The 27,414-nt window shown below is 41.6% G+C and overlaps 1 long non-coding RNA gene across 5 annotated transcripts in view; it reads right to left on the bottom strand.

The window, feature by feature from the left end:
• Positions 1 to 6,896: 6,896 nt before the first annotated feature.
• The window catches only part of LOC117308852 (uncharacterized), a 64,973-nt gene continuing 44,455 nt past the window's right edge, over positions 6,897 to 27,414 (bottom strand). For 3 of the 5 annotated variants that reach the window (XR_004523102.1, XR_012327760.1, XR_004523103.1), the window contains 3 exons: positions 10,657 to 10,789; positions 10,192 to 10,306; positions 6,897 to 7,113 (listed from right to left, as the gene is read on the bottom strand). This is a non-coding gene — a long non-coding RNA (uncharacterized lncRNA). Of the gene's footprint in view, positions 7,114 to 10,191; positions 10,307 to 10,656; positions 10,790 to 11,610; positions 13,176 to 14,607; positions 15,850 to 27,414 lie in introns of those variants that run through there. The other 2 variants (XR_012327763.1, XR_012327761.1) reach the window with 2 other exon arrangements.

Here is a 27,414-nt window from a genome sequence, read left to right as displayed (position 1 = left end):
TAAAATAAAGACTATTAGAAGAGACAAAGAAGGACACTACATAATGATCAAGGGATCAATCCAAGAAGAAGATAGAACAATTGTAAATATTTATGCACCCAACATAGGAGCACCTCAATACATAAGGCAAATACTAACATCCATAAAAGGGGAAACCGACAGTAACGCATTCATAGTACGAGACTTTAACACCCCATTTTCACCAATGGACACATCATCCAAAATGAAAATAAATAAGGAAACACAAGCTTTAAATGATACATTAAACAAGATGGACTTAACTGATATTTATAGGACATTCCATCCAAAAACAACAGAATACACATTTTTCTCAACTGCTCATGGAACATTCTCCAGGATAGATCATATCTTGGGTCACAAATCAAGCCTTGGTAAATTTAAGAAAATTGAAATTGTATCAAGTATCTTTTCTGACCACAACGCTATGAGACTAGATATCAATTACAGGAAAAGATCTGTAAAAAATACAAACACATGGAGGCTAAACAATACACTACTTAATAACGAAGTGATCACTGAAGAAATCAGAGAGGAAATCAAAAAATACCTAGAAACAAATGACAATGGAGACACGACGACCCAAAATCTATGGGATGCAGCAAAAGCAGTTCTAAGAGGGAAGTTTACAGCAATACAATCCTACCTTAAGAAACAGGAAACATCTCGAATAAACAACCTAACCTTGCACCTAAAACAATTAGAGAAAGAAGAACGAAAAAACCCCAAAGTTAGCAGAAGGAAAGAAATCATAAAAATCAGATCAGAAATAAATGAAAAAGAAATGAAAGAAACGATAGCAAAGATCAATAAAACTAAAAGCTGGTTCCTTGAAAGGATAAACAAAATTGATAAACCATTAGCCAGACTCATCAAGAAAAAAAGGGAGAAGACTCAAATCAATAGAATTAGAATGAAAAAGGAGAAGTAACAACTGACACTGCAGAAATACAAAAGATCATGAGAGATTACTACAAGCAACTCTATGCCAATAAAATGGACAACATCAAAGAAATGGACAAATTCTTAGAAATGCACAACCTGCCAAGACTGAATCAGGAAGAAATAGAAAATATGAACAGACCAATCACAAGCACTGAAATTGAAACTGTGATTAAAAATCTTCCAACAAACAAAAGCCCAGGACCAGATGGCTTCACAGGCGAATTCTGTCAAACATTTACAGAAGAGCTAACACCTATCCTTCTCAAACTCTTCCAAAATATAGCAGAGGGAGGGACACTCCCAAACTCATTCTTTGAGGCCACCATCACCTTGATACCAAAACCAGACAAGGATGTCACAAAGAAAGAAAACTACAGGCCAATATCACTGATGGACATAGATGCAAAAATCCTCAACAAAATACTAGCAAACAGAATCCAACAGTACATTAAACGGATCATACAGCATGATCAAGTGGGGTTTATTCCAGGAATGCAAGGATTCTTCAATATACGCAAATCAATCAACGTGATACACCATATTAACGAATTGAAGGAGAAAAACCATATGATCATCTCAATAGATGCAGAGAAAGCTTTCGACAAAATTCAACACCCATTTATGATAAAAACCCTGCAGAAAGTAGGCATAGAGGTAACTTTCCTCAACATAATAAAGGCCATATATGACAAACCCACAGCCAACATCGTCCTCAGTGGTGAAAAACTGAAAGCATTTCCACTAAGATCAGGAACAAGACAAGGTTGCCCACTCTCACCACTATTTTCAACATAGTTTTGGAAGTTTTAGCCACAGCAATCAGAGAAGCAAAGGAAATAAAAGGAATCCAAATCGGAAAAGAAGAAGTAAAGCTGTCACTGTTTGCAGATGACATGATACTATACATAGAGAATCCTAAAGATGCTACCAGAAAACTACTAGAGCTAATCAATGAATTGAGTAAAGTTGCAGGATCCAAAATTAATGCACAGAAATCTCTTGCATTCCTATACACTAATGATGAAAAATCTGAAAGTGAAATCAAGAAAACACTCCCATTTACCATTGCAACAAAAAGAATAAAATATCTAGGAATAAACCTACCTAAGGAGACAAAAGACCTGTATGCCAAAAATTATAAGACACTGATGAAAGAAATTAAAGATGATACAAATAGATGGAGAAATATACCATGTTCTTGGATTGGAAGTGACTCTACTCGTGAAAATGACTCTACTACCCAAAGCAATCTACAGATTCAAGGCAATCCCTATCAAACTACCACTGGCATTTTTCACAGAACTAGAACAAAAAATTTCACAATTTGTATGGAAACACTAAAGACCCCGAATAGCCAAAGCAATCTTGAGAACGAAAAACGGAGCTGGAGGAATCAGGCTCCCTGACTTCAGACTATACTATAAAGCTACAGTCATCAAGACAGTATGGTACTGGCACAAAAACAGAAAGATAGATCAATGGAAGAGGATAGAAAGCCCAGAGATAAACCCATGCACATATGGTCACCTTATCTTTGATAAAGGAGGCAGGAATGTACAGTGGAGAAAGGACAGCCTCTTCAATAAGTGGTGCTGGGAAAACTGGACAGGTACATGTAAAAGTATGAGATTAAATCACTCCCTAACACTATACACAAAAATAAGCTCAAAATGGATTAAACACCTAAATGTAAGGCCAGAAACTATCAAACTCTTAGAGGAAAACATAGGCAGGACACTCTATGACATAAATCACAGCAAGATCCTTTTTGACCCACCTCCTGGAGAAATGGAAATAAAAACAAAAATAAACAAATGGGACCTAATGAAACTTAAAAGCTTTTGCATAGCAAAGGAAACCATAAACAAGACAAAAAGACAACCCTCAGAATGGGAGAAAATATTTGCAAATGAAGCAACTGACAAAGGATTAATTTCCAAAATTTACAAGCAGCTCGTGCAGCTCAATAACAAAAAAACAAACAACCCAATCCAAAAATGGTCAGAAGACCTAAATAGACATTTCTTCAAAGAAGATATACAGACTGCCAACAAACACATGAAAGAATGCTCAACATCATTAATCATTAGAGAAATGCAAATCAAAACTACAATGAGATATCATCTCACACCAGTCAGAATGGCCATCATCAAAAAATCTAGAAACAATAAATGCTGGAGAGGGTGTGGAGAAAAGGGAACCCTCTTGCACTGCTGGTGGGAATGTGAATTGGTACAGCCACTATGGAGTACAGTATGGAGGTTCCTTAAAAAACTACAAATAGAACTACCATATGACCCAGCAATCCCACTACTGGGCATATACCCTAAGAAAACCATAATTCAGAAAGAGTCATGTACCAAAATGTTCATTGCAGCTCTATTTACAATAGCCCGGAGATGGAAACAACCTAAGTGCCCATCTTCGGATGAATGGATAAAGAAGATGTGGCACATATATACAATGGAATATCACTCAGCCATAAAAAGAAATGAAATTGAGCTATTTGTAATGAGGTGGATAGACCTAGAGTCTGTCATACAGGGTGAAGTAAGTCAGAAAGAGAAAGACAAATACCGTATGCTAACATATATATATGGAATTTAAGGGAAAAAAAATATCATGAAGAACCTAGGGGTAAGACAGGAATAAAGACACAGACCTACTAGAGAATGGACTTGAGGATATGGGGACGGGGAAGGGTAAGGTGTGACAAAGCGAGAGAGAGGCATGGACATATATACACTACCAAACGTAAGGTAGATAGCTAGTGGGAAGCAGCCGCATAGCACAGGGAGATCAGCTCCGTGCTTTGTGACCGCCTGGAGGGGTAGGATAGGGAGGGTGGGAGGGAGGGAGACGCAAGAGGGAAGAGATATGGGAACATATGTGTATATATAACTGATTCATTTTGTTGTAAAACAGAATCTAACACACCATTGTAAAGCAATTATACTCCAATAAAGATGTTAAAAAAAAAAAAAAGGAGAAAAGGTGCTATGGGAATTCCGTAGTGGTCCAGTGGTTAGGACTCCGTGCTTCCACTGCCAGGGGGCCCAGGTTCAATCACTGGTGGGGGAACTAAGATCCTGCAAGCCATGTGGTGCAGCCAAAAAAAAAAGAAGAAAAGGCGCTCAACCTCGCTAGTCATCAGGAAAATGAAAATTAAGGCTACAATAAGGTACCACTACACACTTGTTAGAATGAGTAAAATCTTAAAAGACTAAGAGTAGCAAATATTGGAAAGAATATAGAGTGATTGGAACTAACACTGCGTGCTGGTGGGGTCTATGAAAACTCTTAGGTACTGTCTATTAAGCTGAGAGTGTACATAATAGAATTTTTATTTTTTTAATTAATTTTTTATTGGAGTATAGTTGATTTATAATGTTGTGTTAGTTTCAGGTGTACAGCAAAGTGATTCAGTTATACATATACATGTATTCATTCTTCTTCAGATTTTCATTCTCATAGAGTTCATTACAGAGTAGCGAATAGAGTTCCCTGTGCTATACAGTAGGTTCTTATTAGTTACCTATTTTATATATAGTAGTACGTATATGTCAATCTCAATCTCCCTAGAATTAATTTTTAAATTGTGGTTTATTCATACAATATAAACAGCAATGAAAACATGCTGCATTTAACTACACTCATGATCTCAAAAACAAAAGCAGACATAGATGTGCACACAAAATTACATATTGTATGATTCCATTTATATCATATGCAAAAACGGGCAAAACTGTCTTTGGTGTTAGAAGTCAGGATAGTGGTTACTTTTGGGAAAATAATAACTAAAAGAGAGCACGAGGAGGGCTGCTGGGTGCTAATCTTCTACCTCTTCATATAAGCTGTAAATATATAGATGTGTTCACTTTATGAAAATTCATCACACTGTGCCCGTATAGCATGGACACTTTTCTTAATGTATGCTATACCTCAATAAAAAGCTATTTTTTAAAAAAAGAATGCATGACAACTTTCTTTCCATACTTAAAATGAAGGAGGTGGATAGTGGCAACTACAGACTAATGATATTCATGTTGATTTCATGGGGGGGTTAGTAAATAGAAGTGGAAATCACTTCTATAAGACACCTTTAATCAAACCTATTTTCTGGTAGACCTTTTATATGTTCCCGTACACAGGTCGATCCTGAACAGTATTATGAAACCAAAAACCAGTTTTAAGAAAAACAATTAAATTAGTTTACTTTATACAACACAGTACAATTAACTCTAAACTCCTATAATATCTTAACTCCCCAGAAGTTGACATTAGGAGTAACCTAGGCCTCCTGAGGTGTGTATAGAATGGAGAAAGCGAAGGTACAGGCTACTTCATGCCCATCAAGTCTGTTCATTGCAAACTGAAGTCAGAGACTTTGAATATTTGGCGTATTTTCTCTACATTTCTTTTATTAGTTGCAGGATAAAGATTGATTGTCTTAGATTGGAGATAAGGGAACCCCGTAACTCACCCCTCTCTTTCTAAGAAAAAGACAGAGAACTAATAAAAAACTTAGGCAAAAGTCTTAAATAGGCACTTCACAGAAGACAGTGAGGATCATGTCTGGGGTGTTCAGGTATTCCTGGGAGAGGAGCCTGAGGAAAAAGGGTCTGGTTAATAGGAGCGGCCCCAGCAAAAGGGCAGAAACTAAAGCTAATGGAAGAAAGTGCACGTAGAAATAGAGTGTATGGACTTCAGATGCTGAGAGATTTTTTCCTTTTCCATTTCTAATTTCCTTACGCTATCCTCAAGCCTCCACTGGGGATGCAGCCGTGAGAAAGCTGCTGGTGATTAGAGACAGCCAGGAACGACCGTTTTGACAGGAGCTCCACTAGTTGGACATTGATAGCTAGCAGAAGGGGAACTAGTACTGCGGATCCTCAGAGGAGCAGAGGGAGGGTGACTTCCCAATCCCGTGGGACAGGAGCTCACATTTGACTACCACATGGTAGATGGAAGGGGTCAGAACACCTGGCTGATGTGTATAAAGAGTCTTGCACACTGTAGGTACCAAAAAGCAGGTAGCTATTACTCTGATCATCTAGATAATGCCACAAGATTGTCACAACAGCTTTCACAATACTGTTCAAAATGGAACGGTCTATAGGAACCTATACAAACTGTGTCAGAAAACAGCTTGAGGGACTTCCCTGGTGGCGCAGTGGTTAAGAATCCACCCGCCAATGCAGGGGACACAGGTTTGATCCCTGGTCCGGGAAGGTCCCACATGTTGTGGAGCAACTAAGCCCGTGTGCCGAAACTACTGAGCCTGCTCTCTAGAGCCTTCGAGCCACAGCTACTGAGCCCGTGAGCCACAGCTACTGAAGTCCGTGTGCCCTAGAGCCTGCGCACCACAACTACTGAGCTCGCATGTTGCAACTACTGAAGCCTGCATGCCTAGAGCCCGTGCTCCACAACGAAGAGTAGCCCCCGTTTGTGGCAACTAAAGAAAGCCCACGCACAGCAGTGAAGACCCAACGCAGCCAAAAATAAATAAATTTTTAAAAAAGAAAAGAAAATAGTTTGAATTAAAGACATCTTATAATACAGACATGATATCATAATTAAAGAAAGGCATTGTTTGAAAAATAAGACATTAGTGCAAGAACAATGACTCTCAAGAAAAGTGTGGAGGGTTTGTCAATGAGGAAAATGCTGGTAGAGACAGGAAAGAATTTCAGAGGGAGATTTACCCACAAACTGTCAGGATTGTGGAAAATTGTGTGTCAACATAGAGACACTGCTCTGTGACTTGTTTTTCTTGCTAGTTCTTCTCTGATAGTGAGGATGCAGGTGTCAAATGAAACATCTGATGCCTTTTGCAATGTGAAACCGTCAGGAAGGAAATCTGACACATCAGCAAGGAGTATAAAATTCAAGTTTTTAGTAGATTTATTAAATTATAAAATTTCATCCAGGCCATCACAAATCCCCTCCTCCACACATGGTTTATTGTTCAGCGTTAAAGGGTGGAAAATAGTCATTAAGCAAGACAAGGCCATGGATGCAGGATGAGCAGGAATACGTACAATATATCACCCGGTGCCTAAGAGATGAACTCTACGTAGGAAGCACAATGTAAGTGGAGTGTGTTTGGGGCAATTCCGGTGGGCTGACTCAGCTGTATTTAGACGAGGTCTACAAGACAGCAAAGGCAATGAGAGGTTACCAGGGAAACCAATGGAAGGACAAAGCTAGTAAGTGTGGCTAGATAATGGTGATGCTTATGACTTGTACATGAAGTATGTACATGAAAACTTGAAACATCTGGGATGGGGCCTTCTGAGTAAGTCTAGGGAAGCAGTAATTAGTAAAAGTTAAGAATAAAAAGAAAAAAAGTATTGGACTGTCACTTAGACTTTGCTCTGTTTCATTCAACAATTATTTCCTGGAAATCTTTGCAGCTGGGGTAAGCATAAGGACTTAAAAATGAATAAAATATAGTCTCCATCCTCCAGACACTAACAAGGAAGTGGGGACAGATGCAGGCTTTCTGGGTGTGTAGGAAACCTAGACACAGGAGGAACGTACTTCATGCAAACCAAGTGGAATGTGACAGGAATAGAGTAAAGAGAAGCAAGCTTCCATGGAATCAACCTTCATTTTCTTTAATCAAATAGCCATAATAATCCTTTAAATCCTGCAGGATTTAAAGCCACTCCATGGTTAAAGATGCTTCCGTTCAAAATGGCATTCTGAGTGTAGACATCTGTCCTCTTTCTCCCAAGGCTCTATTAAAATGTTAAGAAAACAATTGTTCCATTTTTAAAAGTATAAGCCCACAAGATAAATAACAATGGGAGAGGTAGATAGCATAAAATAGGAGACTGGACAAATTTCTCTAAGAAAGTAAACAGAAATATGCACAGAGGAGGCTGCAGCTGAGGAGGGAGCCAACCTTTCTGGGGGCCCTGAGAGCAGCTCCCTAGTCAGGTGGCAGCTGTGATGGACAGCAGCAAGGGGCAGGGGTATTAATTAAAGTTCTGTATCTGTAATGGTCAAAAACCCCAATCCCATGTAGAATGTCTGGGAGTCAGATATTCACTCATAAAGAAAATAGCAAGTGTTTTCACCTAAAGAAATAGAAAACTATCAAGGGATAATCAAAACAGTTAATGTGGGTTTTGTCATCCTGGAGCGAAGCCCACCACATTCCAGCGTTAGGGTAACCCTTCATTTCATCACTAGGTCTCCACCATAAAAAACATCCCTGCCAATTGACAAACCCCACCAGGAAAACAGGGCGCTAGTCAGTGTTTCCACAAGGTCAATGTGAATACGACTGAGAATGCAAGAATGACCAGAAAGCTAAAGGAAGCCTGCAGCATGACAGAAAACCACCATGACAAATGGGGAAGGGTGAGCTGTGACAGGGCGAGAGAGAGTCATGGACATATACACACTAACAAACGTAAGGTAGATAGCTAGTGGGAAGCAGCCGCATGGCACAGGGATATCGGCTCGGTGCTTTGTGACCGCCTGGAGGGGTGGGATAGGGAGGGTGGGAGGGAGGGAGATGCAAGAGGGAAGAGATAAGGGAACATATGTATATGTATAACTGATTCACTTTGTTATAAAGCAGAAACTAACACACCATTGTAAAGCAATTATACTCCAATAAAGATGTTAAAAAAAAATCACATAATTAAAAAAAATAATAATAATCCCAGAGGAAAAGGAGGTGAGCTTACACAAATTTCTGATGCATATGAATATTGATATTAATATGAAAATTAATAATGAGAATATATTACATCCAAATAAGAAGAAGGGAGATATTATGAAAAAAGAACAATTGCTTAAAAATCATACCACTTTTTAGTTGCTTCATATTTGGACCAGGGCTACTTCTATTTAATTTGTTTGCTTTGGAAGAGACTAAGAAAGAAATGTTCAAAGGATCAGTTTGTACATTTTCTTAAGTGGCATGCGGGTCATGACATTGGAACCATAGGGAAGCAATGTGATCAGAAGCTACTTGATTCTCAGTTCTCAATAAGTAGTGTTTATATAATCACAATAATGGAAGTTGTACTTATTCGTTCAACATATGTTTGTTGAGTATCTGCTATGTGCCAGGCATTGTCAAGGCACCTGGGCTAGATCAGTAAACAAGATAGGAAACAAAATGAACAAAGCATCTTCCCATCTAGAGCTACATTTTCATGGTTCAAGTGCAAGAGGAGAGTTGAGGGAGCTGAGGGGGGGAGGTAGGCCCGCGTGTCGAGCTTTATAAGCCCTTAGAAGGACTTTGGCTTTTACCCTGAGGGAATGGGGGCCACTGCAGGGAATGGGGCCAGAGGAGTGACATGATTTTAACAAGATCGTTCAGGCTGCAACATCAGTAACAGACTAAAAGGGGCAAAGTGGAAGCAGAGACCAGTAAGGAAGCTATGACAGTTTATTGTTTTTAATCATCTATACCCAAAGCACCAGAGACTTAACCCGATTGTAAATATCAGCAACATGGCAATATCAAAGTAAATGCAGCGCCCACGACGTCAGGATGTGAAGGAGGGAGGAGAATGCAGAGAAAACTGTGAGCAGGGACCACCGCTTTTCCCTGCAGGCCCTTTTGTACTCTCCTGTTTTTCAGCTGCCTTTATAAATAACGGATTTTTTAAATGTAGGTCAAATATGCCCACTTCATTCTAGAAAGTAGTTCAGGTAAATGTCACATGATTAGATCCAAATTGCTTTTTCAGCATTTGGGGCAGGACTCATTCTCTAGAGTGGCTTTCCAGGTGATTTTAAAACACTGATTTTATAACCTCTTTGCAGTAATGTGAGTGTTTTCTGTCCTCTTCATTTACACATCTGCAATTCCTAGTATTAAACAGATGATGTTACGGTGCAAAGCAAGGACCTTGCCAGACTTAAATCAGCAGCATGACATGGGAGGAAGAAAACACAGGGATTCCAGGCTCTGCCACTTAAGAGCAATGTGTTTTGGAATACCTCCCTAAATCTCCCTGAGCACCTGTAAAACAGGCAGGAAATAGATGTCAGATTTGAGAATTCAATATGCTAATAGATGTGAAACACTGTGTCAAAGAAAAAGTGCTAAACATTTACGCTTATATAGTTAATGTTTCATATGCCACCCGTCATGACTGCATTGTACAGTGCTTCATAAATTCTATACATCTTACTCTTCTTTGATCCTTTATAATAACCTTTGGTGAAGGCGTGCTATTAAAGTAAAATAGAAATTACCTTGAACTTTGATCCAGGTAGGACAGGTGGCTGGGCCCATCAATCACTTTGTGATGCTTCAAATCCAATTTCATCCTCTTCCAGTTTTAGGTAAACATAGTTTCTATGATGAAGTCTTCATAGTCAAAAGAAACATTTTAAAGGACTTTACCTTATTCCATGAAAAAATATTCTCATGCAAATGACTTTACTTTTAATCATATAACTAGGATGTTGGACTTTATAACATGATATTTTGACATATTATTTGAAATTTAAAGGGAATTATTTCAGTTACCACGAAACATCTCTACATATATCTTATATCTGAGGCCCCCTACAGTCAGAATGCATAATTCATCCTTCCGACACCCTAACCATTCATGGTATCAGGTCACTGAATGTTGAGAAACCAAGCTTTCACTAGCTTGCAATCAAATAATCTTCAGCCTGGCTGACAACAGCCTATGGACTATACATACTTACAAGAAAACAGAAAAGATGGCCTCGTATTTTCCCTGAAACTTCATTATGGTGCTAACCTTTCAGCAAGAAATGGCATTTTAGAAATGCCACATGCATTTTAACTCTTGTTCCAGTTGCTAATGGCAAAGCTGACCTATCAAAAAAAATAAGAGGAAAAAAGAGCATCATTAACCATGTAATAACCTCAGTCCTTCAGGGTCATTAATATACTATTTTTACTCGGGCCAATGTCATTTTATTTGTCAATTCACTCCAAAAAATATTACTTTCTATCACTATCAGAGAATTGGGGAATCCTGGGAGACTTTAAATTATAAAGTCCTATAAGAATCTCACTTCTATTATATTCCTATATGTCTGTTCCTAAACTTCCTCTTGTCAGGATGATTAGCAGGAATTGCTTCTGATTATCAATTTCTGAGCCCAAGTTCATATAGCAGACAGTGAAGTATGGAGGGATTTTTTTTCTCATCCACAAATATCTTTCCAAAACATTTTCAGAGATTCTAAAAAGAGAACAAATCTTCTTGTCTGTTCTGGTTTGAAGAATCATCTACAGGCAAGATAATCCACCCCGCTGGACCATCCAGTTTTGGGAAGGATATCATTAGGGTAATGAATAAGTAAGAAAGCCGCTTGCTGAATCATGCATAGAAGCCAAGTCAACCCTGACCACTAACTGGATGGTAGTTGAAGATTTCCTTGTGGTCAACATTTGGTACTGCCAAGCATTCAAATCTAAGGCCCTAATTTTAATAAACCCTCAAACAAAGGCATTCATTTTCAAAATTGTTTGTTCATCAGATACCAGTTGAGATGTAAGTATTTAAGTCAAACACCACTCTAGGGGGAAGGATTAGCAGTGACCAAGAAACCACGTCATTGCCTTCATAGCGCCCCCATTCCTGATGGGGCTGAGTGAGAAAAAGAGTGAGGAGCTTTGGGGCGCCTGGTGTTGGGGGGATATTACCATTTTGGACACGGTGGTTGGAAATGTCCTCTCTGATCAAAATGACTGCCTTCGTCCATTTGGGCTGCTATAACAAAAAGACCATAGCGTGGGTGGCTTAAACAGCAAACATTTATTTCCCACAATTCCTGGAAGCTGGAAAGTCCAAGATCAAGGCAGATTCGGTGTCTGGTGAGGAACTGCTTCCTGGTTCAGAGACAGATGTTTTCCCCCTCTGTCTTCACATGGCAGAAGGGAGACAAGAGAGCTCTCTTGCAAGACACTAATCCCAATCCTGAGGGCCGCACCGTCATGACATGATCACCCCTCAGAGGCCGTACCTCCGAACACCATCATCTTGGGAGTTAGGATTTCAACATAGAAATTTTTTTACAATTTTGATTGGAGTTTAGTTGATTTACAATGTTGTGTTAGTTTCAGGTGTACAGCAAAGTGAATCAGTTATACATATACATATATCCACTCTTTTTTTAGATTCTTTTCCCATCTAGGCCATTACAGAGTATTGAGAAGAGTTCCCTGTGCTATACAGTAGGTCCTTATTAGTAATCTATTTTATATATAGTAGTGCATATATGTCAATCCAGATCTCCCAGTTTATCCCTAACTCCCCGCGCCCCGTTTTCCCCCCAGTAACCATAAGTTTGTTTTCTACATCTGTGAGTCTATTTCTGTTTTGTAAATAAGTTCATTTGTACCGGGGTTTTTTTTGTTTGTTTTTTTGGCTGCATTGGGTCTTCGTTGCTGCGAGTGGGCTCTCTCGAGTTGTGGCGAGCAGGGGCTACTCTTCATTGCAGTGCACGGGTTTCTCATTGAGGTGCCTTCTCTTATTGTGGAGCACGGGGTCTAGGCACGTGGGCTTCCGTAGTTGCAACACACGGGCTCAGTAGCTGTGGCTCACGGACTCCAGAGCGCAGGCTCAGTAGTTGTGAGGCATACACTTAGTTGCTCCAGGCACGTGAGATCTTCCTGGACCAGGGATTGAACCCGTGTCCCCCGCATTGGCAGGTGGATTCTTAACCACTGCAGCACCAGGGAAGTCCCTGTACCATTTTTTTAGATTCCACATATAAGCAATATCATATGGTATTTGACTTTCTCTGACTTACTTCACTCAGTATGACAATCTCTAGGTCCATCCATGTTGCTGCAAATGTCATTATTTCATTCTCTTTTATGGCTGAGTAATATCCCATTGTATACATGTACCGTATCATCTTTATCCATTCCTCTGTCGATGGACATTTAGGTTGCTTCCATCAACATAGGAATTTTGAGGGGACACAAACATTCAGTCCTTTGCAGGCATGGAATGAACATTGATTAATGCCTATGACATTTAATGCTAGGAACCGTGGTAGGTGCTCGACATATACTTCTCAGTTAATGCGTGGAATAGTCATGTGAGACAACTATTCGTGTCCTCATTTTGTGAAGGAAATACATCTCAGAGATGGCAGAAAGGTGGCACAACCAGCAAATGACAAAGCCATGATTCAGACCCAAGGTTGAGGGGCTCTGAAATCCATCTTCTTCATGCTTTTTCCCTCTAATGACAAAAGGAGAAGAATCCACCATAATAACTCTAACTGAACAGGCCCCTTATGGTGCTTCCACTACTGCCCCTCCAGCGAGTTCTCCACGGGGCAGCCAACGAGACCCCTTAGAGCGTTACACGTTCATCCACATTGCTTCCCTGCTCACTGCCCTCCATCCCTTTCTACGTGGGGCAGGGGGAACAGCTCTCCCCACAGCCTGCAGGCCCCTCTCGTGTCGCCTCCTCTTCAACCTCAGTGCTCACCCCGCTTTGCCACACCGGGTTTCTTGCTCTGCCGGGAGGGGAAAAAAAGCCAGCCTTTCCTGTCTGCAGACCGCATCGCTTTCTGGAACAGCTGCCCCTATGCCTTTGTGTGGCTCATCCCCTCACTTTATTTGGGTTTCTACTCCAATGCCATCTTCGCAGAAAGGTCTTCCCAAAGACCCTACCTGAACCATAGCAGCCTTGCATTCTGTGACACCTGCCCCTGCTCTATTTCTCTTCCTAGCACTGCCACCATCAGATATCAAATTACATATTTTTTGTTCATTTGTTTATTTTCTGTCTCATCCAGAAGCATAAGCCCCATGAGGTCAGGACCTCATTTCTCTCCTTCATGGCTGTCTCCCAGATCCCAGAAAAGTAAACAAATGGATGGTGGATGGATGAATAAGCATACTTCCCAGCCAAGGAAATTTAAGGATGCTCTTCTGGTCTTACCTCTGCCTCAGAGGTGTTTTGTTTTGTTTTCCAGGGCTGTTGCTAATTCTGTTTTATGTCGCCTAGTTCTTTGGGCTTTGGGAGAAAGCAGGCAAGCACCTGCTTCGTGTCTTTGCTCTTTCGTGGCACTGGCATCATCTGCAGAGGCCACCTCCACAAGTGTTTTGCACTTTTCACTGAAGCATCACTTAAGCATTCCCTTTCAGGTTCACCATGCACTCCCAGAAACTTGCTATTTCTGAATCAAAGGAGGAAACTTTTTTGTTTTTTTCTGGTACTATCTTACGTCTGGATTTTTTAAAACGTTCATTGCACAATTAACTTCTTTGAAAAACTAAATAGCAATCAATTCTCAGATTACTTAATTATTCCTAAAGTTTTTCAGAATGGCATGCAAGACCTGAGGGAAACCCATAGAGTTATCGTGTTATCTTAAATTATATTTGTCTTAACTGTAGAAAATATCTGGAAACTGGAAAAAGAAATAGTTGAGAACATGAGCTTAGGAAAGGTTTCTCAACCTTGGCACTATTGACATTTGTGCTGGATAAATCCTTGTTAGCAGCACACCTGGCCTCCACCCACTAGGTACCAGTAGCATCCTCCCCCAGTGTGACAACTGAAAATGTGACCCAATGTTCCCTGGGGAGGGTGGGGTTAGGGATCATCCCCCAACTTGAGAACCGCTGGCCTAAAAGTTTCCAATTCCCATTCCACCACTTACCTGTTAAATGACTTCAGACAGGATGAACTCACTGTGCCTCTGTTTCTTATTCCTAACATTGGAACAATAATACTCCTTTCTTTGTGTGATTATTGTGAGGATTTAATGAAATAATACATACAAAGTTCTTAAATCAGCACCTGGTTCATCGTAAGCACTCAATGAGTGTCAGCTATTCTTTGGAAAGATAATTCCAAAATATAACACCAGGCTGACTGGGCTTGTCTCATGAAGAAGTGAGCTCTCACTTAGAGTGGAGACTTAGATACAGTTTTTTGTTTTGTTTTTTTGCGGTACGCGGGCCTCTCACTGTTGTGGCCTCTCCCGTTGCAGAGCACAGGCTCCGGACGCGCAGGCTTAGCGGCCATGGCTCACGGGACCAGCCGCTCCGCGGCACGTGGGATCTTCCCAGACCGGGGCACGAACGCGTGTCCCCTGCATCGGCAGGCGGACTCTCAACCACCGCGCCACCAGGGAAGCCCTAGATACGGTTTTATGTACAGAGTATATTATGCAAAGGAACTTAACATATAGTAAGTAAAACAATCATATGACTCTACAAAAAGAATCATAATAAATAAATTTTTGAGTGCTTACTAGATGTCAAGTACTATGCTAAGCGCGTTACATATATTTCCTCATTTTATCCTGAAAACAAGGTGGAAATAGATTATTTCAGCCCTATTTTACAGTAGGAGGATTTCAGGCTCCTGGGGATCAAGTCACTTGTCCAACCTCACCCAGATCAAAAGCAGCAGAGCCAAAACTTAAACCCATGTCTGTCCAGTGCCAAAGCCTATGCTCTTACACATTCTTTTATATCATTTTAAAGCAAGATGAGACTGGGTTTTGAGAAGCGGAAACTGAGATGGAGAGAAATTAGTGACTTGTTTGAAGTACCACAGCTAGTCAGAGGCCCAGAACTTAACAACTGCATTGCAGTGATTGACCACGTTTGTCATGCTATTTTATTCATAGATTTTGGTTTTAAATGTCCGTACCCTAATAAATGTGCCAGGGCCATCTCTTTCAATATGCTACCTAAGGTCTCTCCATTCTAGAAAGTGTCATGGTTGTAGGGCCATAGAATGTGGTGGTCTGTTCATATACGGACAATGTCGATGGGCAGAGAGACCCTGTGATTTCTCTCTAGTGCAAGGGCAAGGCTAACTGCCCTCTCTCCTGTGGTGTTAGTCGGTGTCTCCCAAGTCAGTACCTCCAAAGCAGGTACTTCTGTGGAACCTGCACAAAAATGAACAACAAAAAAGAATTATCTCAATTCCCAATTTGCAATTCACTTCAACAGAACCTGTTAAACTTCAGGACTCAAAATAGGAAACTACAAACTATTGCAGCCAGCAATTTAGTTGCTACCTAGGTAAAATTAGCCAAAACAAGCTGTCCAGGGTAAGAATCACTCTGCACATACTAGCTAGTGCTGCTTTTGTACTCTAAAGGTTCCCACATAAACTGGATCCTGGTGATAGATCCATACATTGAAAACTTACTCGGCAATAATAAAAATCACTAGTCAAATTTCTGAAATGCTTGCTCACCAAAATTTCTGGACATCACCAATATAACATGAATTACCACTGGAAAATTATGTAATATTTTGCATAATCAGGTTTCAGGAGATCTACGCTATTGTAGACAATATGCATTTGGATATTGCCTCTTGATCACATACAAGAGGGTAAAGCAGGAACTCGGCTCTGTGACACTGCTATTTTCCATTCTAATACCCTTTCTTTCTCTTCTTTCTTACTAACAGAACCCCAAATTTTATCAACTTTGCAGTGTTTGCAGCCAAAAAAGATGACACAGTTCTGCCCATTGAGACATAAGCTGGGGGAGCTGTGGAAGATTTTTGATGACCTGATCTAGAAGCTACTCCTTCTTCCTTCCTCTTCCTTTTTCTTTTTCCCTGGAATGCAGACACAATGACTGGAACAGCAGCAGTCATGATGCATCCATGAAGACCAAACCATACACTACAATGTGACTGTAGGAAGGTAGAAGGAGGCTAATATGAAGGTCAGCAAATCCAACTTGCTGTCTGTTTTTATTCAGCCTACAAGAATGGTTTTTACCATTTTTTATTTTTATAATTTTTAAATGGTTGGGAGGAAATCAAAAGAAGCATAATATGTCATAGCACATAAAATTATATGAAATTAAAATTTCATTGTCCATAAATAAAGTGTTATTGGTAAACTGCCATGCTCACTTGTGTACAATTGTCTATGGCTGCTATTCACTTGTCTATATTTGTATATTGTCTCTGGCTGCTTTTGCATTACGAGGGCAGAGTTGAGTGGTTGCGACAGTCTGTATGACCCACAAAGCCTAAAATACTTATGCTCTGGTCTTTTACAAAGTTTGCCAATCCCTGCTTGGATAACATCCTGGACACCTAACTCCAGACTTTTTGTTGTATAAGAAAACTAAACCCTTTACTTATGTAATTCACTATTTTTTCATATATTTATGTCATTTGTAGGCAAAGGCTATCTAACTGGCACACAGCTAAAGGAGACTTGATATACTGGAAGAACCACCACTTGGCTGGTGGACATTCTGCAGATGTCAGGGCTCTATTTTCCTAAAATTTTCCAAGAACTTTAACTCTTTCCTTGGAATAGGCAGTGGCTGGAAGACTAGAGAGGAGGGTAGAGGTGAAAACTTTAAAGAAAGATAAATCCCTACAGAACTTGGCAGCCAAGTGGATGTATACAGTCGAGGAGAAGGAGGTTGGTGCAGTGGAATAATAATACTTCAGTGTGTTATCTCTTGCTGCAGAAACAACATTTATTACTCATATTTCCTGTATGAGAGGGGCCCATTGGAAGCCCTGTCACAAACTGCTTACCACACCCATCAAAATTAGTATTCAAAACATTCACGGATTATCTTCACTTGGATCATCTCTGCTGTCAGTCTTGTTGTGAAAAGCCAAGAAAATGGACTCGGGACCGTAATGGAATACACTCAAATGGTGCTCCCTATATCCCTGAGCAGAAGGTCGTGCCTGCTCCCAGCACCCTATATAACCCCCTCCACCCACTCCGCTCCCACCTTTAGAATTCTTATCTCAGCCAAACAAATGAGCAGAGAACATTTCTAACCCTGTCACCTATAATCCAGATACTCTGGGGAAAGTTTTCCTTGCAGGTAGTATACCCTTTACCTTTTGTCTTAAGAACAGTTGTTGGTTTTCCCATGAGCTGAATTCAGAAATGCAGACTGGCGTTCTCCTGAGTACCTACCTGCCAATAAAGGTGACCTGAGAGTCCTTAGCTTACCCCTTCTTCCCCAGTCTCGGTCTTTCCCAGGTTCCAAACTTTCCTCCTTAGCTTTCCTCCTCCAAGAGAGGGCTCCCTCACTTCACATTCCCTCCTCCCTGTGGGAAGCACTTTCTGAAACAAAGAATCCCTCGCCGAGCCCTAAGACTGCTCAAGTGGCCACTTCTGACCAAACAGGCTTCAGGTTGGTGCTACGACCGTCTGAGGTCTTGCGATTAGACTCTTTAAAATGTGCAACGCTGCTCTGATCTTGGCAGACAACAGCCCTCATTTGAATGCCCCCTACCTCTTCACTTAAGGAGACACTTCGGCTTCCCTTTGCTGAGCCAAACCAGAGTTAATCAAACTCCTGAAATGAGTCCCAGGGAGTTGGAATCATGGCATTATGCCCTGCCTGCCTATTTTACAAGTTTAAAACACTGGGCTTCCAAAGAGCTAATACTTGAGGGTCTTTTAAACGCACAGAATACTGAGGTTGGCAGGGGGTGGTTTCTGTCATTAGCCTTGAACAGCTGAAAGAGGAGCACAAGGAGGAAATGTAAAGTATTTCATTTTCTTCTTTTGGCCAGATTCATGTCTGATTTAAAAGCAGGATAAACCAATAGGCTCAAAAAGAAAAATATGCACAAATGTATACATACCCAATAGTTATTCTCAACTGTTGGCAGGGCTTTTTATCTTAATTCATCTTTTTTTTTAAATGCAACAGTATGAGAGAACTATCCTTCCTGGCCACCCAGGAGCAGGTCACAGGGGGCAGCCACCAATGGACCAGCTTGCCTGAGGAGGCCATGGCCCCCAGAGAAACAGAAACAGGAAAAAGATTTTGAGGACTGATGATATTAAGACTTTCGAGGGAACCAAACTGTAGAGATAAATTTTACCCCCAAGTCTCAATGGGAGAGGTGCCCCAGGAGGACAGAGGGTCTTAGCTTCCAGGTAGGGAGGACGTTGAGGGAGGGTACCCATTCTCAGGGACAGAATTATGGTCAGGAGGGAGGGAGGCTTTTTTTTTTTAATGCTTGGCTTTTTATTTATTTATTTATTTTATTTTTGGCTGTGTTGGGTCTTCGTTTCTGTGTGAGGGCTTTCTCTAGTTGTGGCAAGCAGGGGCCACTCTTCTTCGCGGTGCACGGGCCTCTCACTATCGCGGCCTCTCTTGTTGCGGAGCACAGGCTCCAGACGTGCAGGCTCAGTAGTTGTGGCTCACGGGTTTAGTTGCTCCGCGGCCTGTGGGATCTTCCCAGACCAGGGCTCGAACCCGTGTCCCCTGCATTAGCAGGCGGACTCTCAACCACTGCGCCACCAGGGAAGCCCCGGGAGGGAGGCTTTTAAATATGATGGTAGAAGGAAGGACGACCACCTCAAGGAAGTAGTCTGTTTAGAAAAAGTAATCATAAAAATAAACAAATGAGAGACTGAATATAAAATGGACAATAAGCAGACCGTTTATACAAATGAACTCTGACCCACAGCCTGCAGCAGCCTGTGAGGAAGCCAACCCCCTATCTACAATAAACAGCCCAGGAAGCCAGCCTGCTGTCAGTCAGACTCGCAAAAGCCAGGTTGCCATTCCTAGTGACAATCCAGGAAGCTCAACAATAACTTCTGCAACAATCTGCCCCAAATGGCCAGGTCTTGATTAATAAATCATAGTTTTCCTAATGTTCACCCCTGCTTCCACCTTCCCACCAATCAGAGAAAACGAAATAGGCACCCTAACCAATCACATAGGGGCACTGCCTCCTACTTAGCCCACCTCCAGCTTCCCAAGCCAACAGCCTGCAATCAGCGCACACGTGGAGCCTTCCCTTTTCTCCGCTATGAAGTTCTCCCATTCCCCTGCCTGCCAAGTCTCTGCAAATGCAAGTGATGGTGGCTGCCTCCCTGCTATAACAAGCTCTGAATAAATAGCCTGTTTTTCTCATGTGGCTGGTCTTTTTTTATTTCCACAAAAATAGCCTGAAAGGACTAAGGCCTATTTAGGAAGCCTAATAAAAAGATCTCCAGCAAGAGCTCAGAGGACCTCCTGGATTTGGTGAAAAGCACTGTCACTTTGCCTGTAACCACAACCCACGTCTCTGTGTCCCCCGGGCCTGAGGCAGCCTCAGAAGGAAACCTAAATCAATTCAGCTCCATGAGTTCAAGTACTGGTTCCTCATCTCAATTTAGCTCCTGGCTCTCAGTGTGTCTTTGGCAAGTCTCAAAATTCCCCACCCCGTCTTGTAACAACTGTTTGAGTTCTGAACATTAACCTCCACAGTCTACGTACTTTATTCATTTATCCTTGTTTTCCTGTATTCCTTTAGTATCGTATTTAGTCTACGACCATCGTCTCTACACAACGCCTTCAAGAATGCTTTGCCCATGGAGGCCTTCTGATCACTAATACTAACTGACCTTTAAGAAACTCTTGTCTTGGGCTTCCCTGGTGGCGCAGTGGTTGAGAGTCCGCCTGCCAATGCAGGGGACGCGGGTTCGTGCCCCGGTCCGGGAGGATCCCACATGCCGCGGAGCGGCTGGGCCCGTGAGCCATGGCCGCTGAGCCTGCGCGTCCGGAGCCTGTGTTCTGCAACGGGAGAGGCCACGACAGTGAGAGGCCCACGTACCACAAAAAAAAAAAAAAAAAAGAAACTCTTGTCTTTACAAGGATTGGGAATAGATAACTACTGCAAATGCATAGTCCTTTATTTGTTTTAACAAAGGTGAATCTATAATTGCTTGCCGTGGTGAGCCAAGATGTCAGTACGCATTAAACTTAGGTATATGCTGGTTTAGCGTTTTAGTTAAGGAAGAACTAACTAAGGATGTAACAGATAAAACCCTAAGTCTCACGGCTTCAGAGAACACATGTTTATTTTTATCAATAAAGCCTACTCCCAACCAGTGGGCATTTCCCCACCAAGAGGTGATTGAGGGACCTTAGGGCTCCATCATTTTCAACACCAGGTTCTCAGTGTTACCACATCTGTCTGCATCAAGCCAGAAGAGAAAGACTGTGGAGCCAGGCATAGAGGTCTGAATGTGATTTCCAGCACATTCTATCAGCTTGATCTCAATCATGTGGACACATCTCACCGCAAGGAAGGCTGGAAAATGTGATCTAACACTGCGCTCAGGAGGAAGAGAAGTGGGTTTGGTTAAGAGCTACCCAGTTTCTGCCTCATTTATTAGCGCAAAACATCACTTCTGTAAAGACCTCCTTGCAAATACCACTCCCCTATCCAAACACCTGGCTTAGTTTCTGGAAAATGTGCACAGGTTAAGCTCTCAACTGGATTCTTCATACATCAAAGGATACAGTCAACTCAGCAGCTCAGGCTTCTCAAACATGAAGGACAGCTAGCAATGATGACAGCAACAACAGAAAGTCCTGCCAATTCTCTCTGCCTTTTAAAAAATGTGCTTTAATTGTATTGCTTCTAGAAGCAGTACAGCTTTCATGAGCCAGTGAACTAGTTAATTGGCTGCCGTAATAACTGGGTCTTGGAAGGTGGCACTTAACCAAACAAATATTAAGGAACTGTGACTCTGGAGTATGAGCTTTCATGGGTGAAGGGTGTGTCATGGGTCAACATGACACCACACATGACAGTTAAAGGCGAGGGAGAAAATGACATTTTAGAAAGGGGAAAACTGTGGCAATGCTTAGATTTGCCTCACATTCAGAGCCATTAAAACCAGAAGGTCCTATAAAGCTGATTTTTTTGAGCTACTGTTAAAATACAAAAAAACAGGTTTGTTTTTTTTTTTTTTTGGCTTGACATTCTGTGTCTGCCTTTTTTCCCATTTATATATGTACATCCTGAGCACATCTGATGAAAAAAGTAATTGAGATTTTGGTTCTAAAGCAGATCTTGATTTATTAGACTTATCTGCTGAGTCTCGCAAAATGATCTATGACTTCCTACGGAAATGTGACGTCAAGATGCAAAGAATGCTGTGTGCTGCCCACAGACAGCCACAGCCTGTCTCCCAGCCTGTCGCATGGGCAACCTTCAAGGACAGTCAAGACGGGGTTCCTTCATCAGACTGGTACATGCCAAGCTTCATGTCCATTTCTACAGGAGTAAAAGTTGGGAGCCATACTGCATTCGAATTTCCCCTGGAGTTGACCAAAAAGTAAGGTCTACTTTCAGGTGATTCATTGAAAAATCAGTTATAGAATAAAAGTAGTCTGGCAATTTTTTTAAATGAAAAAATGGGACGTGACGTATGAACCTGGCTCACAAACAGCCACCTGTTTCCCATTGTCGCTGGCTGCAAATCAGCCATCAACTTTCTGCTTGTTGTACAGCTCCCACTGCCTCTGCCAGTGATCACAATGCACACTGTCCCTAGGCAATCTCGCTTCCCTACCTCCCCGGTCCCAGACCACAGACCACTCCAGTTGAACTGCAAAGTTATTACAGCAGATGTTTATAATATTTATAATACCTAAAAAGCAAGTAGGCCTATGTTGTCTCTTTCCTCTGTTTCTCTCTTATTATTCACCACCTGTATTACTAGTGCCTCTTCTCCCCTCCCTTAGCGCTGAGAAATTGCTGTTGATTACAGTCCAGTTCCTTTTCTAGTGGGTTAAGTGCAGTAAAATGAGCATAAAAGTAGCAAACAAGGCCTCAGGGTGACATCAACAGCCTATAATGGCTTATTTTTACCTCTGATATTTTCACAGATGATTCTGCCTGAAATTCTTCACTTTGTGGTAATGATGCTGAAAGTGTGTAATATGAGAAATTGGGGTAGAAGCAACAGATGATGATGATGGTGACAGAAGGGTTATGTGTAGATAAAAACCTAGCTCTGTGGAAATGTTGGTCAGGGCTAATAACCTAAGAGCTAAAATGAGCCTTGATTCTACAGTTCCATTAGTAAAATGATGTTTCCAAGTTTACTTTTAAAAAATGAAAAGAACATATCTGACAGTATATTTAGAAATGAGAGACCTGGCTTCTGGGTAAAGAAAACCATTCTGGCTGTAGCTCTCCAGGGGCACAGGGATCTTTCACCTGGATTCATCAATCTTTTTAAGACCCCCCCCCTTTTTTTTTTTGCATTAGATTGTTGGACCAAATGTCATGGGCTTCTGGGGCTTGATGGCATCTCTAGATGTGAAGCCATATTTATGTAACCATAAGGACCACTGCTATATGGCGGCCTCATGAGGGACTCGTCTCTTCTTTAAAAAAAAAAAAAACAAGTTTACCCCCAAGCTTTCATGTTTTTTTTTTAATAGCTTTATTTATTTATTTATTTATTTATTTATTTTTGTCTGCGTTGGGTCTTCGTTGCCGTGTGCGAGCTTTCTCTAGCTGCAGTGAGTGGGGGCTACTCTTCACTGTGGTGCGAGGGCTTCTCATCAGGATGGCTTCTCTTGTTGCAGAGCACAGGCTCTAGACGTGTGGGCTTCAGTAGTTGTGGCATGCAGGCTCAGTAGTTGTGGCTCACAGGTTCTAGAGCACAGGCTCAGTAGTTGTGGCGCACAGGCTTGGTTGCTCTGTGGCATGTGGGATCTTCCCGGACCAGGGCTCGAATCCGTGTGCCCTGAGTTGACAGGTGGATTCTTAACCACTTAACCACAGGCGCATTCTTAACCACTTAACCACTGAAGCTTTCATTTCTTAAGGAGCTTTATGTAGAGTAATTACAGTCACAATAAAATGCTCTGGAGCAGGAGAATGAGAGAGTTGAAAATTAGGAAGGACCTGAAATCTGTGCTGGGGCCACAGAAAACTTGGTTTTGTGTCTCCCCCATTCTGTGCATGGACCACAAACTCACCACCTGTTAACCCCAACCCCTAGCCCCCTGGACCCTCTCTAGTCTCCAATTTTACATTGCCCCATGCTACTTCAACTAATTCCTGCCAAATAGCTCTGGAGAACGTGCAGAGCTATTTTGTAATGGACATTCACAACCCTCTGGAATTGCTCACCTTTTAGATCTTGACTTATGTCCAACATTGTCTGGGCAGGTCTTTGACCACTTTCTCTCCATTCACCCTGAACTCCAAAGCACTGCACCATAAGACCACGGTAGCATGCCAATGGGGTCCCCTACAAGTTGATGCAGAACTTTTATCCCTCTCTTGTCTCACAAGTATATTCATTCCCTGCTGATGTTACTGCTAATTTTTCACTCTTATCAAGACCCATGTCCACACCCACCTCCCACACTTTATCTTCTAGACTGAACTTAGGTACCTCCTAGAGCCTCAATATCCTATTTCCCTGCCCCTCCTATTTCTAAGGAAGAGAACTTGATTCTCTTGTTAAGACCCGCACTTTCTACCTTTGCCCCTGATCCCATCCTCACACTGTCTCTGGGACTTGGTTCCATCCTCATCTGTACTTCAGATTTCTCCCTCCTTGATACGGTAGGTAGACCACCATGTGCCACCTCAAATATGCCTCTTTGGCACAAAGATTATTTTGAGAAACAAGACACAGGAGAAGCTCTCAAAACAGCATAAGTACCTTTTGTAAGAGAAATTTACATTTATAAAGGATATCTCCATTTGCAAAGTGTCTCCCTGTTTGTACCAGGAAGAAAAGGATGATTCTAAATCACAAGAAAATCTTATCAACAGAGAAGAATTTCACTTAAATCTACATAACTAACCTTATCCTGTTTACTGTCACCTCCCCTTAACCAGCGACCGACCGCCAGGATCTTCTTCCTTTGATTTGGCTGAAGATGGTTAAGCCTGAATTCTAAGCCATCCCTTTGAGCCATACTCATTTCCCTGAGTATCTCCCATGTATATATGAGATAAACATGTTTAAAATCTTCTGTTTTTCTCTTGTTAATCTATCATTACAGGGTCCCCCAATGAGAACTTAGAAGGATAGGAGGAAAACTGCTTTTTTCTTCCTGTATAATATATTTCTACTCTTGAGTTATTCCTTACCTTTAACCAAAAGGAAAAAAGTGAATGAAATAAAAATCTTTCTCTGACCCAGTTATGCTGAAGTTGCTCTTTTTTATTCTGTCTACTGCCAAACATCTTGAGCTAGACAAAAAACTTCATATCTCCTCCCTCTTTCCACCAACAGAAACTCATAGCTCTCTTCTCTACAAAATTGCTTTCTCAAACACCAATATATAGTTTTTTAAAATGTTCTTAGGTCACACCATCAGAATGTTGTATCACTTCATTACCTACTAAATTTTATTGCCTTTTAAAATGCCTATTGAAGAATATACATACAGGAAAATGGATAAGTCATAACTGAAAAGCTCAGTGAATACTGAATGTGTACAGACTGCACACACAGCCACTATGTACCAGCACCCAGACCAAGAAACAGAACTATTCCCAAAACTCTGGACTTCCTACCCATGTGCTCTATCACCTACTGCCCCCTCCCCGCAAAAGTTAACTGCTCTTCTGACTTCTGAAACCTCACATTGGTTTTGCTGGTTTGCAAGGTTTCTATAAATGGAAATATACAGTATGTAGTCTTTTGAGTGTGTCTTCTTTCACCAAACCTTGTGGTCATATGTTTATCCATGCCCTTGTGTGTAGCTGTAGTTCATCCATCCTCAATCCTGTAAATTTCCATTGTGCAAATGTGCTACAATGTGTTATCTATTCCACTTCTGAGGGCATTTGAGTTGTTTCAAGCCTAGGGGATTTTATGAATAGGGCTGCTGTGGACATCTTTCAGTGAACATATGTACAAATTTCTGTTGAATATACATCTAAAGATGGCATCTGGGGGGCCACTGAGTATTCACACCTTTAGTTTTAATGTTATAAATATTGCCAAACCACTTACAGAGTGGTTGTACCAATTCACACCACTACTATTTACACCCCTACTAGCAGTACATGAGCGTTCTTGTTTTTCCTTATCCTCAGCAACATTTGATTTTTTTTTTTTTTTTTTTTTTTTGCGGTACGTGGGCCTCTCACTGCTGTGGCCTCTCCCGTTGCGGAGCACAGGCTCGGGACGCGCAGGCTCAGCGGCCATGGCTCACGGGCCCAGCCACTCCGAGGCATGTGGGATCCTCCCGGACCAGGGCACGAACCCGTGTGCCCTGCATCGGCAGGCGGACTCTCAACCACTGCACCACCAGGGAAGCCCCAACATTTGATATTTTTAAAAATCTTTTTCAGGGCTTGCCTGGTGGCACAGTGGTTGAGAGTCCGCCTGCCGATGCAAGGGACACGGGTTTGTGCCCCGGTCCGGGAAGATCCCACATGCCGCAGAGTGGCTGGGCCCGTGAGTCATGGCCATTGAGCCTGCACGTCCGGAGCCTGTGCTCCGCAACGGGAGAGGCCACAACAGTGAGAGGCCCACATACCGCAAAAAAAAAAAAAAAAAAAAATCTTTTTCACTTTGCAATTCTGGTGGGTGTGCATCAATGATTTTAATGTATTTAATCCAGCAGTCTCATCCTCCTTCAATAGTTAACACTGTCGATGCCCTTCCTTATATCATGAACTCACTTCTTTCAGGTTCACTTTATGCTGATCTTCATGGTCTTTCCTGCCATGTCTTGTCCCTCTGTTATCTCTCCCAGTTTGCAGCATTTTTCTTTTTTTTTTCTCTATAGACTACCTCTCTCTCTCTGATCATACTCTTTACTACAGTTTCATTTGCCAACTCTGAATATCTTAAGTCCTGATACCCTCAGACCTTGACAATTTGAGCAGTTTTCTATCATTTTATTCATTTATTCACCTGTTCATTATTTGATCCTTTAATAATTATTTGTTAATTGCTTATTGTGTACCAAGCACTTTGATAGGAGGTAGAGTTGGGAATTCTAATAAGAAATAGTCCTTGCCCTCTGTTACGAACTGAACTGTGTCTCCCTCAAAATTAATATGTTAGAGCCATAACCCCTAATGTGACAGTATCTGGAGATAGAACCTATAAAGAGGTAATTAAGGTTAAATGAAGTCATAAGGGTGGATCCTGATCCAACATGACTGGTGTCCTTATAAGAAAAGGAAGAGACACCAGGGATGCTTCTGTGCATAAAGGAAAGGTCATGTGAGGGCACGGTGCAAGAAGGCAGCCACCTACAAGTAAGAAAAGAGAAGCCGCAGAGGAAATCAACCCCGCTGGCACCTGGATCTTGGACTTCCAGCCTCCAGAACTGTGAGAAAATCAATCTGTTGTTTAAGCCAACCAGTCTGTGGTATTTTGTTATGGCAGCCCTAGCAAACTAATACACCCTCAAACAGCTTACTATCCTGGGGAGACAAGAAGAAAGTCAACATTTACAGCACTATGTGAAATACACTGTGATGGAAGTGTACGGGGATAACATGGAGGTACAGAGAACGCACCAGGACAAAAGGATAAGGGTAAGAAGTGACAGAAGAGGTCTTCCCCTGGAAGAGGATGCCTAACCACAGTCTAGAGAAATTAGCAGAGTTATCTGAGGGCAGGGAAGGGTATTCCATAGAGAGGAAGCTACACCTGCAAAAGTATGGAGAGCACGGCACATACAGTGAAACTAAGGAGTTCGGAATGGGCTCAGGGTAGG

This window comes from Tursiops truncatus, chromosome 18, assembly GCF_011762595.2.
Source record: "Tursiops truncatus isolate mTurTru1 chromosome 18, mTurTru1.mat.Y, whole genome shotgun sequence".
Lineage (NCBI taxonomy): Eukaryota > Metazoa > Chordata > Mammalia > Artiodactyla > Delphinidae > Tursiops > Tursiops truncatus.
The sequence above is the reverse complement of the archived record's forward strand: the minus strand, read 5'-3'. Positions and strand labels throughout refer to the sequence as shown.